We start from the raw sequence: 18,130 nt of genomic DNA on the forward strand, positions 1-18,130 counted from the left end.
AGCCATATTCTTCACTTTTTTTTCAAAATAGCAAATAGGCGGTAAGCTAGACCTTACCGTTATCCAAGATGTCTTGATCAAAGCTCTGAGCGTAATACAATAAACACAAGAAAAGAAACTACTGGTGGTTTCCAATACAAACTAACGGGAAAGTGTCAAGTGAGCAGCTACTGACAATTCAGCCCTGAAACCAAATGTTCTTGTGTGAAACCCCACCTTTGAGAAGGAAGAATAAATATCCACAGAATGTTTTGGTTATAATTACTTCATTTAAGGGGGAGGGGAAGTGCTGAATTCAGTTTGCTAAAGTCAAGACGTTAATATTTTTGGCATGTAAAGATGTAAACCAAATGTTTAAATGAAATGTCATCCCCTGGGTTCACATTTGCCCACTGAACTACAGTACAAACCCTCCACAGACCTTCATACAATACACATTTTTCAGTTCATTGAAGAAGGCCCCTGCTGCTTCTCAAGGAAAACTAACTTGCAGAAGCAAAATAAATACTGGCGTCGCAGTGCAACAGCGGAGCCTCGCAAGCACAGATGTGTAGCATTGTCGGCTTTTACATCAGATAAGGAGTATTCAGACATAATCACTCCAGTGTCTGGGACACGTTGCATGCTGCAGCGCTGCCCAAGTATGGCCTGACAGACACATACAGTGTGTGTTCAGGCTAAATGGCAACAAGCTGACAGTATTTCATAACAGTCCTGTTATGTCTAGATAGGCAAATGTTTGTGTAATTTAGCTCTGACTTTGAACTAGCTTAAGAAATTGGGACACAAATGGAGCTTTGTGATTAGTTGTCAATGATGTCGTACCTGCTGGCTGAGGATGCTGGCCGAAGGGGCGTCCTTGGGGTGTGCTGCGCTGCGAGAGGCCTCGCCACAAAGCCTCCGGCCGGCCCTTCGTCTGCCCAGCCAATGAGTAGGGCTGCTGTAGGGCTGCTCCTGCAAAAATATATGACTGCATGTCTAATTACGAGCCTTGCTGAAGCGTGGCGTGCAAAGGGTTACTAATGTCTGCTTCTAGACACCATACCTCCAATAAAGCAGAGTGCATTTAACCCTACAGAAATATGGCTCACTGGTTCTGCGGTAGTCCTGTTAAGCTATACAAAGTATCTCAGCAAGGGAAAATTTAACTTACATACAACACATGATTTTAAGTAAAGAAATATTGATGGGGCGGGCAGGGAACAATTGTTTTTTTAGCTCTAATTTATGGCTGAGCAGCTTCGTTTTAGTTACTTCATGGGAATATTTTAAACCAAGCCTGCATAATATTAAAATAAGTTAAAATGTATGTAAAATTTATGAGAGCATGTCAGGTGCAATGCTTGATAAAGTAAGTTTAATGCTTCAGAATTTTTTTCTTCAGGCAGAGAAAGCTGAATCCTGCAATTCTAGGTTACAGTATAATTTTAGAAACTCCTTTCCATTATACCATTCTTTTATTAATGAGATCCAACCCAATTTAACAAAAAGAGGTAAATTCCTAAAGAGTTTGCGGAAAGTCCTCAGCAGGTTGGAAGCTGGGAGTGTATGATAAAAGAGGATATTTTCCTACTGTTCATACGATATATCCGATTTTATAAAAACACAGAGGAAATCAATTTACCACAAACTTACTTTGTAAGTGTGCCTCTCCAGTGCGGTTTTTCTTCTGGAAACGCTGCCTCACCCTGTGAACAAACAAAAGCTCTGGCAGTTGACAGGGGCTGTACATCACTTACTTTGAAAACTCTTCGTTTACCGGGGGGGTGTCGTGTTGTTTCATTGTGTGACACTCCCAATTATCGTGACAGAGCTAAATGACAAAGTACTGTCACCCCACAGAAAATTCAGAGCAGCTTCTTTCCATTTTTCTGCCTGGTCACGGGAACATCGCTGAACTGGTACAAAGGAGCGGCAGGAGCAGCAAACAGGGGGACTGTCTGCATACTGCTCTAGTGTATTAAAAATTCAGCTCCTCGGCAATATGAAATCTGAATTTACTTCCATCAAACAGAAACTTAGCATATCTCATTCTTCCGTTATAAAATATTGACATCAGAAATAGTGAATCCTGAAACGAAGATTACAGATGAAAACTATGTGCTTGGTAATTATAATTTTTTTTCTTTGTTATTATTCCTTCCCTCTGAGGATTGCACAGGCTGTTGCAAACAGTAATGAAGTTAGCATGCAATGCCAATGTAAAGTATGCTGCAAAGTTATTCTTTCCCTCATTATAGATGAGGGCAGCGAGACAGCGAGAGGAGGGCCATTTCCCCAGCCAAACTCGCACACAAGTGGGACAGCCCTCAGTCTCACATCTTAATCATTATCCTAGTGATGAGACCTTCTGTACCGTCTTGTTTCTGTCGTCTTTGTTCTGCTATTTCCATAGCTTTTTTAGGTCTTTACTGGGCTCACAGCTATTAATGGCAATTTTTGTCACAACCTAAACAGCCGGTTCACAAATGCTTTCACTCCTAACAAATCCACTGCACTGTCTTGTAATGTTCTCAAATAACCACAGCACTAAACATACAGTTATGGGCATGGAAATGTCCCACCGTTCATTCCAGTAGCTGCCCGTTCCTCCAGCCCCTTCTTGAGGCTTGACACAGACAATAGAAAGAGCTCAACGGGCTGGGAAGTTGCACTAGAAGAACCCTTTGGGTTCTTGCATGTGGGGACAGCACATAGCTCAGGGTGGCTTCCCCAACAGAAAAGCCATGTTAGCACACCTCTGGAATCCAGACTTGGCCAATTCTGTTGTTCCCGGCTGACGTCTCGCTCCTGGGTAATTATTACTCCGAGAGGTATCACGCTGCAGCGTGGCTTCATCTGCAGGTGCTCGCTGAACATTACCCTCCCCGTATTCTTGAACCCAGCCTCATCGCCTATGGATGTTTTCGAGGAGTGCAATATATACTGTGTGACACCTGATACCGTATCTGTCTCATATGCTGCTTACAAAAATCAATCTAAATCAATAAATTGTCCACCCTCTTCATACAGTATTTGCAGAGGTTCAAAGACAGGACCAATTACTCTTAAGGTTGAATTGTCAGGTGTCAGATGAGAGTACAGAAGTTGAAGCATTATATTTAGGAACAGATTTATTTAGAGGACCTGAAGAATTTGCTTTGCTATCAACAGGTCTTTAAACAGAGCTTTTACAGTACATTCTGCTAGAAACTGACACCTTGTGAAATGATAGGGGTTCTGTTGTGGGGTTGGGTTATTTTTATTACTTTCTCTTCTTTTTTGCACAATTCAAATCATATAGCTGCCTGATAAAGTAGATAAACTAACACCCAAGGTCACTGAAGTCAGGGCAGTAAAGCTCCCGACCTTGAAGGGCTTTTGGCCTCCACCCTTCTTGCCAAGCACGTTGCCTTTTTTGTTACCCGATTTTCCAGGTACAGATGTAAATTCCCCATGCTTCATTTATGTATAATATATATGTATCTTTATCATGCATTCGATTTCTTGGGTTCAGTGCCAAAAATGAGACCCCCGGCCAGTCTAAAGATTACACGTGAACATTTCTGCCCCTGCCAAAACCACAGCACACAAATACCACAGCTTATTATAATCACGCGAGATACTCCCAGGTTTAACAGTTCTCACCCCAGAACACCAAAGCCCCTCTCTCAGCACTCTGCCAAATCAATATGCATTATTATTACGTGCTCAGATACTACCATGATAGATATCAGATTTCTGCTCATGCCAAAATTTCAGTTAGCTGCTCCCTTGAGTATTTATGCTTGTGTACTGTATTTAACAACAGCCCATTCAAAATTCTCACAGCTCCTAGGAATGAAATGCACATAATTTAGGAATAGCTGCCTGGCTATTCAGGCATCATGCTGTGTCAAAGGAAAATCAAATCTCTGACTTCCCCCCTCTCGCCCCCCCCCCCCCAAAAAAAAAAAAAAAACAGCAAAAAAAATAACAACAAAAGAAACCAAACCAACACCCAAACCTGTATTTTGCATCATGTTTCGGGGAGCTGCATGGAAGTTCCATAAAAGGGAAAGTAAGCATGGCCCTTTCTCCTGTTTAATGGAAGTGCCTCCCCATTAATGTTCCAAAATGATACAGTACTTTAAAAAAAATGGTCTCAGCATGCATGCGTTGTATCACATTAAGAAATCAGGATTTTCTAGGCACTGCACAGCATTAATTACACTAGGCATGCTGCAAATTTAAATTAAATGATATGCCATGTTCTGTTGTAAATATGAAAATGGATTGCAAGATACAGCCCCATATTTGCTTCTGATTGGCATTTGTGCACTGAATAGGATAGGAAAATCTCTATGATATATAATTTTTTTTTGTTTGGTTTTGGAGCACCTGATGGAAATGCACTTTTTGTTTTCAGGGGTACCTAACAGCTCAGTTACAGGTCAGACTCATCTGTGCTAAAAAACCATCCTCCCTCAAAAATAATAGTAATAAAAGAAAAAAAAAAGCCATCTTTGCCTTCATTCCCCCTCCTAACAAAACAGAACAAAAATACAGTTTTCTCCCCCCCACCAAGTATTTACAGTCTAGGGGATGGGGGATATGGGGGACTGAAGCAGGTCAGCATGAAGGAAGCAGACCTGATTTTGTCCTGTGGGTCAAGCACCTAGGACCCTGTGTAAGCAAATGCTGCGTGGGCTTCAAATCATCTCAGCAGAGAAGGGCTGCCAGTACAGCAGAGTTTAATGCAGGAAGGGAATGAGGACTGGGCTGGGGTTTGGGACTGGCTCGTCTGTTTTGGTGAGGGAAGCTTGATTCGGTGATTCAGTGAGAAAAAGACAATGGGTGAAAAGAATACAAGCAATAAACAGCAGGTCTGTTAGCTGTATTCTTTTTCTTGGCGTAGGTATTTGATATTCCCTTGCAATTTTATAATATCAGATTGAATTGTCAAGATCTCACCAGCTCTGCCCTTAAACAACTGGATGATGTGTATTTTAGCCCATATATCTATGTGATTAAATACTGAACAAATATTTTTAAATTCTGCACATCAGAGACAGGATGGCATTTAGTTAGTTGTATAGAAAAGGCAGTTAAAAAATAGTATCTATATTTTTCAGAGCTTATTTAAGTTCTTTATGAAATTATTAGCACTGAGCTGAGAAGGGCAAGTGAGTACCAGTCTGAATCAGCACAGAGGCAGGAGGCATAAAGAAGGCACAGCATAGAAGTGTGGCCAGGGACATGCAGAGACACCGACATGTCTTCAAACCCAGGATCACTGTATTCTTTCTAAGTTATCTTACCTTTTTTGTGTCTTTTGCTTTTAGGACTCAGCTCCAGCCTTCCTGGCCCATTATGCAGCATCCTCTGTGTATGAGAAGTACAACTGTGAAACAAACAAACAAAATTGCCAGAAAAAAGAAGATGGCCTGATCTACCCCAGCACAACGAACGCACATGAAAATCAAGCTCAGGATACCTGCACCTTGTAAAATTTCTTTCTCAGCTCTTCTGAAGAAGAAATTCCTTTAGAGTCTTCCTCGGCTAGTCTGAAATATGCTTCTCTGCATCAGGTTGTGAATAGTATTCTTACGAGATTGTCTAGTAAAGAAAGGCTGTTTGGCTGGGCCTGCTGGGCATCAGTTAAAATATTGATTGTCCCACACCTTTTCACAAGCTTTTACTGGGCTCCTTCAGTGTCTCATTTGGGTTTGGTGCTGTATGTTCAGGAAGTGGCTGGTGACAACAATAAAACCTGATGTATGACTGTGAGATGGTTGTTCATTCATCTGACAGCCGTGCCTCGCTGCCGCCAAGGTGGCATATTCAGCTTTTAAAGACGTGCATTTCCCTGGGAGCTGCAGGGATACACGGGAGGGTGTCTAACTGGCTCCTGCGCCCAGAATGCGTTAGTTAATGGTCAGCCGGGTGGGATGGACACCACAAGACAACCCCTTTCCATAAGCAGCACACACCTGACAGAAATAGGTGGGAGAGCAGCTGGCCTTCAGCTCTCTCGCCATCCTTCAGTACTTGCAAAAAAAAAGAAACGGGGTGGGGTGGGACAGGCAAGCCAAAGATATTTTTTGTGCAGTTCAGGAAGCCCTTTGAAATGTGTCTGATTTAATAACACATCTACACAAAATGACACCTCCCAATATTCACTGAGGGAAAGAAGGCAGAGAAGTGGAGGGCCATAACCAGTACACAATGCATTACTATTGCACCAACAAACAGCTAAACTACTGTGTATTTACTTTTCAATATGCACAATTGTTGGAGGAGAATGAAAATTATTCTTTGACACTCTGACGGAGACACAGAAAGCCCTGTGCTTCCCCTTGCTCCCATAGTCCTGACAAGAACCAACTCGCAAATTCTAATAAATAAGAAATAGAAATAAATACTTTAACTATATGGCACAGGGTCTTGAATGGCTTTCTGAATCGGAAAGTGCTGCTCGTACGTCTTCGTTATTTCCACACTCTGTAATGTTGGCTCTCCAAAAGTCAGAGACAAAGTGAGATAGATACTACAAGTATCACAGACACTACACTGGGAAACCAAGTATCAATGGTACATCCAGATTTATGGTAGGTGATGGCAGTAAAGTGAAAGCAAAACTGTTTGCACAGTCTGTATTGTTGCCCATTACTGTGTATTTGCCCTTTTTTCTTGCTTAGCTACAGTTGAAAGAATGGAAAATTGTACCTTATACACAGTATTAGGAGACGCTCCTTGATCGTAAGGTCAATCAGACTAGTTTACCTGCTTGAGGTGTTTATGGCACAATCACTCAGTGTCTTTAAGAAAAGGTTAGATACATTTATGGGAAAGGTATTTTGCAGAAGCTTTCCTGTTTCATAGAGGTCTTGGACAAAATGACCCAGGAGGCCCCTTCCAAGTCTATCAAATGTGGTTCCCTGATTGATGCTCTTTCCCCCCCAAGTCTTTTCAAAACACAAAGCACTGTTATAAAATTTAATATGATACACTATATAACTTTAACACAATGCCATTTCCTTATAGGAAATGGTTAGCTTGCAGCACAGGAGCCTCACACAAAAGGAAGAAAAGAAGAAAAAAGAAATTGCAGTGCTGTTTCTCTGCCAGGAGACATCAACTATAACATTTACACAGTTTCTTAGCATGGACCCTCACCTGTGCAGGGGGACACCGAGTCATGGAGACATATAAGTAACCCAAACAGTAGTGCATATTTTTCCAGAAAAAACTAACAGGGCCTGAGGTAATTTTCTATGCTGTACAATAAGCATTCCCTCAATGCCAGAAAGCAAATGGACACCCAGCTCTCCTTATAAATAACTGCTTGGTGCTGTGATCGGCTGGGCATAACATAGACCTGCCTGGAGGCAAGAAACAGGAGTGTCCAACCCCTCTCTGCACGCAATAATGCAGGCATGTTCTCTGCCTATGGCCTCAAACCCTTCTGTGGTTGCAAATGGCAAGAATGAAAACACCACACCAACGAGAAGAGGCTTGGAAAAGCCTGTTCTGTGATTAATCACCCTCTCTAAGATGTTTTTGTCCTAGCCTGCTACCATTCATGTAGCCATCACACAGCAGATGGGCAGATGGGGCAAAACCCCAAAAACTACAAGCCCGAAAAGCTGCACTTCTAAAACCCTTTGCTGAGTGCAGCGAAATGACTGGGTAATGTGCTTGCCCTTTGACTGAAGACTGCAACAAAGCTTTGGCCACATTTTCCCTTATTTGAATACAAGACGCTGCTTAAGAGCAAGTTCTGTTTCATTAAGGAGTGGGCCAACTTGTATCACAGAATTGAAAAGTGCTTGAAGCTGGTGATCCAGCTAGATGAAAGTGGTTAGCAAAGATGCATTCACTGGGCCATCATTCGGGAACAAGTGGTGTTTGTCATATGTTCTTCAGACAGAATGCTCTCCAAGTCCTTTACTTTTTTTAGGTCCACTAAACCAGTTAGTAAAATCATACAATATTTCTCATTAATATACTTTTTTTTTTTTTTTCCAATTTGAGGAGAAATGGTTCTGCTGAATGTTTCCTAAATTGACGGTTTCTTTTTTTTCTTTCAAACTGTTAACATATTCAAAAGTTTAAGCCAATGTAATGACACTTTTAAAAACAGATTCTCTGGGCCATTTCATTGAAATGCTGTGGTTGGCCTCTGTTGCTCTCCAGTAAGTTTTAATTTTAGGTCCTCACAGGAAAAAACACCCAGAACTTCATTGAATTGGGGTTTACTCTCAAAAATGTTTTACACTAACCTTTTTATTTTCACTCCAGGTAATTTCTTTAAAGGCCAAACTCCTCTTCCAAAAACCAGCCCCCTGGCCTCATCTTCTTGGGACAGCGCTGGCAGGAAATAACAACATCCATATACACACACACTCCAAAAGCTTTTGAAGTCTCACAAATGTGAGCTGTTCCCTTTAGTAGGGCAGGCAGGGATTAACTCTTTCATTAACCTTCTAACCTCATCCATGAGAACGAAAAATAGCCAAACCCCTTTAAAAAAAAAAATTATTTGGAAGCTCGCAGCTTTCTTTAGGTAAAACGTTTAAGTAAACATTTGTGAGCTCAAACACCCTCCAGATGGAGAGAAACATGAAGATCATTAATGGTGCTTTCTGTGAGGAGCTCCCTGAAGCCCTTTGGACCCTCCCTCCCGTTATGTTGTACTCTGTGCCAATCTCTGTCCCTAAATGCTTGTGTTTTCACTTGAAAATATTTTCCTGTTACCATAAGGCTTGGGTCTCTCTTTTTGAAACATATTTGTGGGAACAAATAATAACTTTTTGGTCCTTTTCAACATGTTGCATCAAAGTATTTTCCCCATTTCTATCTCAAAAAAGTGAGTTTTAGCAAAACAAAAAATTTGGCCTGGCTTTAATCCTGACAGTGCTACTCATCCTTAGTTCTCACTTCACCCTTGCAGCACAGTGCAGAGTGTGACACTCACATCGGAATAGCTCTTCTCACTGGAGTCAAAATGGTAAAAGTTAGCCTCAGTGGGTGACATGAACAGAAATTTCAAAGGCAGGAAAATTTATCTCCTGCTCTTTGTCTTACAGTATGGTGCCTTTTAGTGGCTGGAAGATTTAGCTTCCAAGTATCCCATATATATAAATCCTAGCGGATGAGAGCTCTCCAGCTTCTTTTTTAGGGCAGTTAAGCTCAGCAGCTGGAATCTGCCAGGGAATGACGGTCAAGATAAGGATGGAGAAAAACTTTCCCATAGCCTTCAGGTGTTGGTCAAGGGTCAGTAGTAGGAAACGGCCAAAGCAAAACAAAGACCACTCAGCTACATCTCACTGTGTTACGTGAGATCATGGCTATTTGGCATAAGGAACCTGATTTGGGGCCAGCTCTGTCTCTTCTCTGCTGTGGCTTAGACCATTAACTGCTTTGACAATACAGTCCCTCTTGAGGTTTCTCCTTTTGAAAGATTTATATTTGGTTAAACTCTAATACGAATGCTCCCCTTTAGCTTTTAGGAGGCCAAGACACTTAAAAATCTCAGATGGACAGGACAAGCAAAGAAGGCAAAATATCTCTCCTCAAGTCCATTGTAAAGGCGTTCAAATACCACTTTGATGAGAACTTTCCAGCTGCTTTGCTGGGTAAACAGACACATCACAGCTCTAATGCGCAGGGATGCCCTTCATACCGACAGGCAGGGGAAAAATGGCAGTGGGAAGAGTAAAAGGTGCCTGAATAAAAAATAAAAAAAAGCAGGCAACGATGGATCCAACTGAATTTTTTGCCTTCTTTGATCTCTGGAAATGGGAAAACCCATTCAGGATCACGGACTTCCAGACAGGGCTCTATGCACCATTGTGCCATCAGGCAGATGTGGTTTGCTATTGGTGCCTCCTCCAAAAAAACCTGCTAAGTTCTTTGGTGCTCAGGAGCTCCATTTCCCAGTTTTCAGTTAACGCTTCAAAGATTATACACAAATAATAGTAATAATAATCGTAACAATACCTGCCTTGCCATCATGTTTTACTCAGTCTTTGTGATGCCTCTCTTATGATAAAATCTGTGCATTAAATGCTTTAATTGAAACTCTTAATAAAACAGAGGTATTTTCATTTGTGCAGTTATATTCACATAATGATCACAAAGCACTTTACAGAATCAAATAAAATTAGCCAGTCTGATCCTTATATAGGGGCAAACACTGTTATTCTGCATCTGTGTATATAACAAAGTCACACAGAAGATTAATTGTCAAACATAGCATATTTTAGGGTTTATGCTGGCCAAACAACATCCAAAAAGCTTGTTCTTCTAAAAATCCCTAAAAGCATCACGGGCAACATGGCAAGAGTGGACTGGATGGTCTCACCTACTAGTCAAGAAGAGCAGGCTACAGACAGGAGGGCTAGTGAACGGTCGTGCCTCATTACCAAGAGCCCCGGTTCAGCAGGGAAAAAGAAAAAAGGTTATAATTTTCTTGGTGTAGAAAAAAAAGCCATGGAAGTCTTGATGTGCCATGGTGCCGAGTACTGAGCAGCCTCCATGGGGTCACTAAGAGAGGACAAGCCAAAACCCGGTAATGCAAATGCTAACGTTAAATGATGCCTCCTGAGGCCTGGAAGGGGTCTCAAGCTTTGGGCCTCCTAATAGGTAGTTCTGGAGCTAAGAGACGGTGAAGAGCTTTGTTCCCTCTTGTATAATTGATAAATTACCATTGTTAGTACTAAACAATACTACCAAGCACAGAATGGAAACATGCTAATGCTTTATCCATCTTAAGCAATTCTGTTCATGTGCTCACACTGTTCTTAAATGTGCTAGATATTTGTTTGACGAAACAATAAGTTTTAGAAAAATAAGAACTTTAAAGATAATCAAAACCTTGACTACATACTTTACCACAGGCAGCTGTGAATAAGCTTCAGTACTCTTTATTTTTAACATTCCAGATATGTAATTTAATGCAGGTCTAATGACAGTCTCGAACATACTGCTTTAATCGAAATTGTTCAAGCTCTGTTCTGTGACAAGGGCTCACAAGCTACCAGCAGGGTTGTCCATTTTCCCCGCTTCTGTAAGGAAAAGAAAAGGGAGGGGAGGGGGACACTCTTGAACTTATGTTGCTATTGATGTGTAATATACAATAAAAAAACAGTTAAATTTCAATTACCCACAGGTAATTATAATTTTATTGTCTGACTGTACTATGGGGATTTTTGTAATTCCCAAGACTAATAATTTTCTATAATTTTACAGGTTGTCAAATAAACTATTAAAGATTATCTTTGAAAAGGATTCTGCAATTGTAAGGACATATCATACTGTTCCTGTACATTATTAGTAATTAGAGATCCCTGGATAGTGAAATATCTGCACTATATGCTAGCTGCTGGATACCATATTTTCTCACAGCCTCCTGTAATCTTGAACCAAAGCTTTCAAACTTCTCATCCATTGTAGCCTGAGTCACGTCCAAACTTTTATTAATATTCACTGAGCACTCATTAAGCAATTCTGGTGTGTTCGATACGTTAAATCTATGCTTCCTGATGGGGAAAAGCAAAGGCTCACAGGTCCATCCTGGTGTAGTGGAAACAAACACAAAAGGACTAATTCTGAGCTCTGTCCCCTGATGGGGATATGGAGAAGCAGCAACGTTTATACCAGCACAGCACAAAAGATCTGAATCTGTCCTGAATGCCTTTTGACAAGGTGGCTTACACAACAAGATAAAATCATGCTTCCTGATTTTATCCCAAAACTATGCATAGATGCAAATAAGCAAGGGATCAGCATTGGCTATCAACAAGGAGGGGAATGGGATGGCCACAAGAAGCAGAAATTTGGGTTATTTCCTCATCCTCATCACCAAGACCCCTATATCGACTGGGGTGTTGCTGAAGAACTCCCCAGGGCACCTTCCCTCCTGCATTAGTGCCCGCCCAACACCCACAAAGCTAAGGAGAGCAGACAGCGGCTTTTCCCTCTTTAGCTGGCAAAAGCCGAAAGGCCACTAAACCAGCACTTACTGGGCGATGGCTTCCTTCATCTGTATCTGCAATGGTTGGTGAGATATTTATTCAGAGTCTGACGGGGTGTAACCCCTAAGGAGGACCAGAGGAGGGATGAGCGGAGAAGAAAAGCAGACCCCGAAACGTTGCACATAGCATCCTGGCACAGACTGAGAGGGCAGTGAGTGTAAAACCACATGAGGGGATTAGCAGTTGTAGAGATTGTTGATACCATGCCTGTAGAGCCATCAAAGGCACAATTCTTAGATGGCGGCATTTATTTTTTTTTTATTGCGGCTGCCTCAGGAGATAGTCGTTATTTGTTTTATTGGCCTCTTGGATCGTTATGTGGCAAGGGCTCTGTGCAGAGGGAAACTTCAATGCATTAAGATTTCTTTATGGGCTGAAATCTCTCTGAGGAGGGTGGTTTCAGGACATGAAGATTTTCATGCAGAAAACTTATGGATATGACTTTTTTTTCCTGATGGATGCCTCCACCCCTACGGCTGGGGTTTTGCACACCCTCAGACTGTTGGGACATCAAGCAAGAGCATCATTTCACGGCTCTGCCCTGCAGTGGACACATCTGCAGGGAGGGTTTTGCCTTCCTCTTGGTGCCAAGAAGCCTCTGTGGCAGCTGTGATGCTCAGCAAGGGATCTGGTGAGGGATTTCCCTCACACCAGGGAGCGCTGGGGGTGGATTATGTTGGTTTTACAGCAGTGTTGAGCTGGTGGAGCAGTATAAAGATACGGGAGCACCGGGAAGGATTAAGGCCAATGGACTGCAGCTCTCTGCCTTCCTCTAGAGACAGCTTCGATCCAATCAAATGAATTAAACAAATCTGAGTAGTCAGTATAGATATACACACTGAGCGCTCTTTTCCAAGGTCTGCTTGTCTTGCTGTCCTGTGCTCATCCTGCACCTATGGGGAGGTGTGGGAAGAAGGATATTTGATAATTTGGAGAGCTCTTCATTAAGTGGCATTTTCTGCTCTTGACTGCCTCTCTACCTACTAACCTATCTCAACTGAGACTCAACCCATTAGTCCAGATGATTGGCATATGTAATAAATACACAGATAGGAGAAAATGCAAAGCCCCCAAACAAGGCTAAATGTGTTTCTGGATAACAGACGATATCATGTACAAATACACATCTCTCTTTCCCCTTAATTTTGGTCTGCGTTTCCCGCTTAACACATTCCTTGTTGCAAGTAGAACACGTTCTGACAATAGACTAGTGAAAGCAATTAGAAACAGAATTAATTGATAAAATTAAAGCCCTGCTTTCCTCATGTTTGTCATATGACTACAAATATTGTCACTCCCATTAATATTAATTAATATAATTATCAATGTTTCTAATCCCTACACATTTTGTTGAAAAGTTACTCTTAGCTCAAGAATATAATCGTTAAGTCATGGAAATGTTAAGCAGCAGCTAAGCAAGTCCAAAGAATTAATAGCAAACTGTAGTTTATCCAAGGATTAGACTTTTAGCAGTACATAATCACCTCTTCATGTGTTCATCCACATAAAATACCTTCCATCCCTCACTACACTTCTGCCTACTTGTCCTTGCAGTGCAGTTTTCAAGATTAAAAAAAAAAAAAAAAAGAGAAGATGGTAAGTAAATATTCTTTGCAGTTGCATGCTTTTCTTCAAGATAAGTCACTGCGATAAGAGTTATGTGCCCTTAGCTGAAAGCAATGTCAAGGTCAATTATCTCATGCTGAAAGCCCTAATGCAAGATACTTTTGTGATCAGAATAATATATGTAACGTTGCAAAGCCTTTGTTTTGGTGTTGAGGAAAGCAAATCTCTAGACTTCCCAACACACTGTCTCTCAGTTCTGAATGTCACCGCTTATTCCAATGATAGAAGAGACTGACTTGCCATGCTGTTGCCATTTGCGCAGTTTTCCTGGTGTGGTGCGGGCAGTGCTGGGTGCAGAGGGACTCTGAGCAGAGCCTTCCCTGCCACCTGCCCAGGTCCTCGACGGACAGTTAGCAATTCCTGCCTGGCAATAGCGTGTCTGCTTCACAGAAGTTGTGCTAGGTGGACTATTAATTAGCTATTTTGGAAAACAGCCAAAGTGCTTTAAAGGTTTTTGTTGTAAGGTGGAGGTTTTTTCTGCTAGAAGAGAATAATGTAATCATTTCACTATTAATTTTTAATTGCGTGTTGCTATGCATTGTTACCAACCTATACTGATTATCCTAAGAGAAATGGTGATACCGTGCAAGCAATATCTGTTTGCAAGACTATTGGGCCACACTGTAAAACAAGCAACAGAAAAAAAGCTGTTCTTTAAAGCTGTTGCAATCATGTGCTGCTGTCTGTTCCTACAAGGTATCACATTAAATACCTACAAAAGGTATAAGCTTAAGAATATTCATGGAGAAGTGCCACAGTTTTCCCTGCTATCAGGTGTTTTTCTTGTTTTTGTGGGATTTTGTTTCTTTCTATTTGTTTTAATGGCCACCCTTTGTAATGAAAAGTTACTTCCAAGAAATCTTTTCAAGCCAACTAAACTCGCTAACATGGATGAAATCAGCAGCAACACACTTGCTGCTGGGGAGAACGCACATGCTCCCCTGCAGGCTGGGAGGCTGAGGTTCAAAAGGGTTGGGGTGCTATGAGGCAGCATAAGCACAAGTTTAAATCTCTGCATGATGATCAGGTTCACTACCCAAGTGCATCATCTGTGTAAAGTGCAGTTTGGTCTTTTTAGCAATCTCTTGGTTTTCTGTTATCTGCCTGCCGTTCACATCTGAGGCAACCTTTGTGCTGTGAGATTGAAACTTACCATGCACTGTCTTTTGGAGAGCATCCCAATTCAAAAATACTAGTACAACCCCCAAAAAAAGATGTTTAGGTGAATTATTATACTTTGACAACTGACCCAGCAGAGTTGGACCATAAAACACAGTCCATTGCTAAGGAAACAGCATGCATGCACCCGAGTAAGAAATATGTATATGTGAATTCTTCTCACAAGGAAATCATTATCGAAAGATGTTACGATTCAGACCACTGATACAGTTAGCTTACTGGTAGAGAAACGATTGTATCACCTGCTTCTGTCTGCTCACAAATTCTTCATTTCATCTAAGAGAAAGCTAGCCAAGAGGGGACAGGAAATCTTTAATCTACTTTTCTCCATTTCTTCAAATATCTGGTTCTTATCAACTCGCATTGAACATGAGCAACACAAAAACTTAATGAAGTATCCTCCACTTCTTAAAAAAATAAATGGACACAAAACACAGATAGTTCTCTAGCATGAGACGGGTTAATCACAATAAAATATTACATGAGAGCAAGTCCACAAAGCAGTCCAAAAAAGCAGCATAGCTGTAAATTCAGGAAGAAAAATCAATTAGACAAAAAAAGTATGTAGAAAACTCTGCCACTGAGAAACAGAGAATTCATGAGCAGATATCTGAGCTGCATTTTGCCATTGACTTAAGTGGCAGGAGGGGTTAGAAGGGGCCTTCATCTCCTTACCCCAATATTTGAATGTTGTCCATTGCAAAGAAAAATCATGACATTTTTTCTCCTGAATCCCTAATACTTATAAATTTCCATATAATTATATAATACTATTTGTATTATATAATTACGTTACAGCACCAACCTATAATAAATACTTTTTATAAATATTTAATATTTTTTCTCAATTGTTTATTACATAAAGTAAACATTTAGAAATATATATAAACAATATTTTGTATAATTATTTTTTATTTAAAATAATTTGATTTTGGGGCAGGTATTCAAGGCTGCCATAATTTTTCACACAGCTGAGAAGTTCCAGTAGAAAACTGAAAAGTTTGCACCCACTTCTCATGGTTTTCAGCTGAATTAGCCTCAAAATAGATGCTTTTCATGAAAAAGGATTAGTCACAACTAATTTTGTATTTAAAAAAAAAAGAACAAAACCAAACCAACAGATAATTTTTACCTTGTCACTTCCAAACTGCAATTTTACTAGTGGCATAAGCCCACAATCATCAGTGAAAAATCCGCCTTTGTCTTCTACATATCCAGTGCTGCAGTATCTCCAGGACTGGTTCAGGAAAGCATTGAAACAGTCGTATTAAGTCCAGTAAGTACTTTTCCAAATAGTGATTCTTTCCTGAACTGGGGCCAACATAGGTCAAGTAAAGGGAAAAACAAAAATGCAGGTGATGAAGCAACTTGCCCATAATTCCCCAGCAAATTAGAGATTTAACCTGTTGTACAGTAGCCAGTCCTGTTTCTCAGTTAACTGTTTGTAGCCTTGTCCTTTTTTAGTTCAGGGAGAGAGAAAGCCACCCTTTCACTACGCTGTTTGAGAGCCTCCCAGACTGAGAAGCAACAGTAGTTTGCGTAATGAAAAGTCACTGTGCTGCTTTGGTGAAAACATGAATGTGGTGCCTGACCAAGACAGAGAAAGATGGCAGTGGATTTACTCAGACAGAGCCTGCGTGCCCCAGCAGCTATCACATACTGCTCAGCCGCATCCTACCCAGCTAGACCCTCTGCAGCCTTTATTGCTTTATGAATTACAGTCAAATGCCAACCAGTAATCTAACACGAATCGCAACTTTTCCTGAGCAAATACACTCTGTCAGGCATGACAGTGAAAATCTGAGGGTTTAGCCACAGCCGTTATGCCTTGCTTTCATCAGAGCAAACGGTCCTCTTCTTCTTTTTCATACCACCACCTAATTGCACCTGCCAAGCTTCACTGAGCCACTGTAGGTTCAGCAAATGCCAGCCTGTCTATACGTGCCATGACACCAATATATTTATCTGTAAGGTCTGCACCAGGGGAAAAAAAACAAACCCCAAACTGGTGTGAATTTGCCCCTTTTTTCAAACTGGGTGCTGAAGATGCAGTGACCCTTTGCAGAAAGACTTAGCAGTCACTGCTGTGGCCATGCCCATGTATCTCGCTTGAATCTCTTCTCCAGCACAGGGTGCACCTGCAGTGGGGCGCGATTGTGCTTCCTGAAGTTTGGAAGTGCATGGAAGGTGCCAAAGCGAATCATATTTCTGTCACTTCCTTCTTTATTGACAAGAAATTCTTTCCGAGCATGTTTTACAGTATTTGATGAGGCAAATCTCTCTCTCCTGATGTTGTGAGCACAGATGCAGGACAGTCTTTCTCCTTTGCTAGGGAGACTGCATTTATCATTTCAGGAATTAGTTTAATCAAAGTGTATTACTGAATAACATGGAGTATATTATTATTTTGGATTATGCTGTTGCTCCACAGCTTTGAAAAAAAAACAAAAGAAAAAACTATTCAATTTGCAGTCACCTTTGGTAAGGATGTTCTCTTCCTCTGTTTGAGATATTTCTTTCCATCTATTGCACCATCATGTTTCAGTTCCTGAGAGCTATAGATATTCATTCAGTGCCCTACTATCTTGGCCATCGTAAATAGCTCTCTGATAACAAATCGCACTCTCTGAACATCATTTGCTACCAGAAAGGATCTTCAAGAAGCACATGTGCTGTGATATAGGATATCCCCTGCTTTGTTATGAACGCAATAAAGAGTTTTACAAAATCAGCTTTCTTCCATTTAGAGGATAAGTATATATCATTTTAGTAGTTTTACCACTTCTTATCACCTGTTTATGCTTCATACTTAAGAGAGCCACTGCTCCCTTGCTCTTCAAATGAATACTATTACTTAAATATAGAGAACGATTTGTGCTTATTGAAGGATTCAAGGATTTCAGCTGTCAATAGGGGCTTAATTACCTGCTGGTAGATGCTCAGATACTGTAACGATGGCTGTTGTATAAAGCCAGCAGAGAAGAGAGTACTCACAGCTCATCATGTGCTCTGATCCAACTATTTAGAAGAAAAAAAATATGTAATGCACAATATTAACTTGCATCTTACTTCCCTATGTCATAACCCATCATGTAATGTTATGTTACTTCATGTCATGTCATGCGTAACATGATGCAATGCAATGTCACACTTCAGAAAATATTACTAAGCGAGAACTGATCCTTGTTATCAGTTTGGAATATGAGTCTCTGATCCAAACATACTGTGGCTTCACCTGATGGGAAGGGATCAAACTGAGAGCTATGTCAGGCAAATGCTTTTCTTTTCTAGCTTGGCCAGCAGATGTCCATTTGTCAGTTTTAGGT

General features: G+C 40.9%; 2 long non-coding RNA genes across 13 annotated transcripts in view; one reads left to right on the forward strand and one right to left on the reverse strand.

Moving 5' to 3' along the window:
- Positions 1-18,130, reverse strand: part of LOC129737253 (uncharacterized) — a 229,998-nt gene that overhangs the window by 24,170 nt on the left and 187,698 nt on the right. For 10 of the 12 annotated variants that reach the window (XR_008734923.1, XR_008734922.1, XR_008734921.1 and 7 more), the window contains 3 exons: positions 5,280-5,362; positions 1,636-1,688; positions 826-954 (listed from right to left, as the gene is read on the reverse strand). This is a non-coding gene — a long non-coding RNA (uncharacterized LOC129737253). The remainder of the gene's footprint in view (positions 1-825; positions 955-1,635; positions 1,689-5,279; positions 5,363-18,130) is intronic. The other 2 variants (XR_008734915.1, XR_008734925.1) reach the window with 2 other exon arrangements.
- On the forward strand, positions 1,704-5,748 carry LOC114017636 (uncharacterized). The gene is made up of 2 exons (XR_003562797.2): positions 1,704-2,107; positions 5,304-5,748. It is a non-coding gene; the product is annotated as an uncharacterized LOC114017636 (long non-coding RNA).

The sequence above is a fragment of the Falco cherrug genome, chromosome 13 (genome assembly GCF_023634085.1).
Source record: "Falco cherrug isolate bFalChe1 chromosome 13, bFalChe1.pri, whole genome shotgun sequence".
Classification (NCBI taxonomy): Eukaryota; Metazoa; Chordata; class Aves; order Falconiformes; family Falconidae; genus Falco; species Falco cherrug.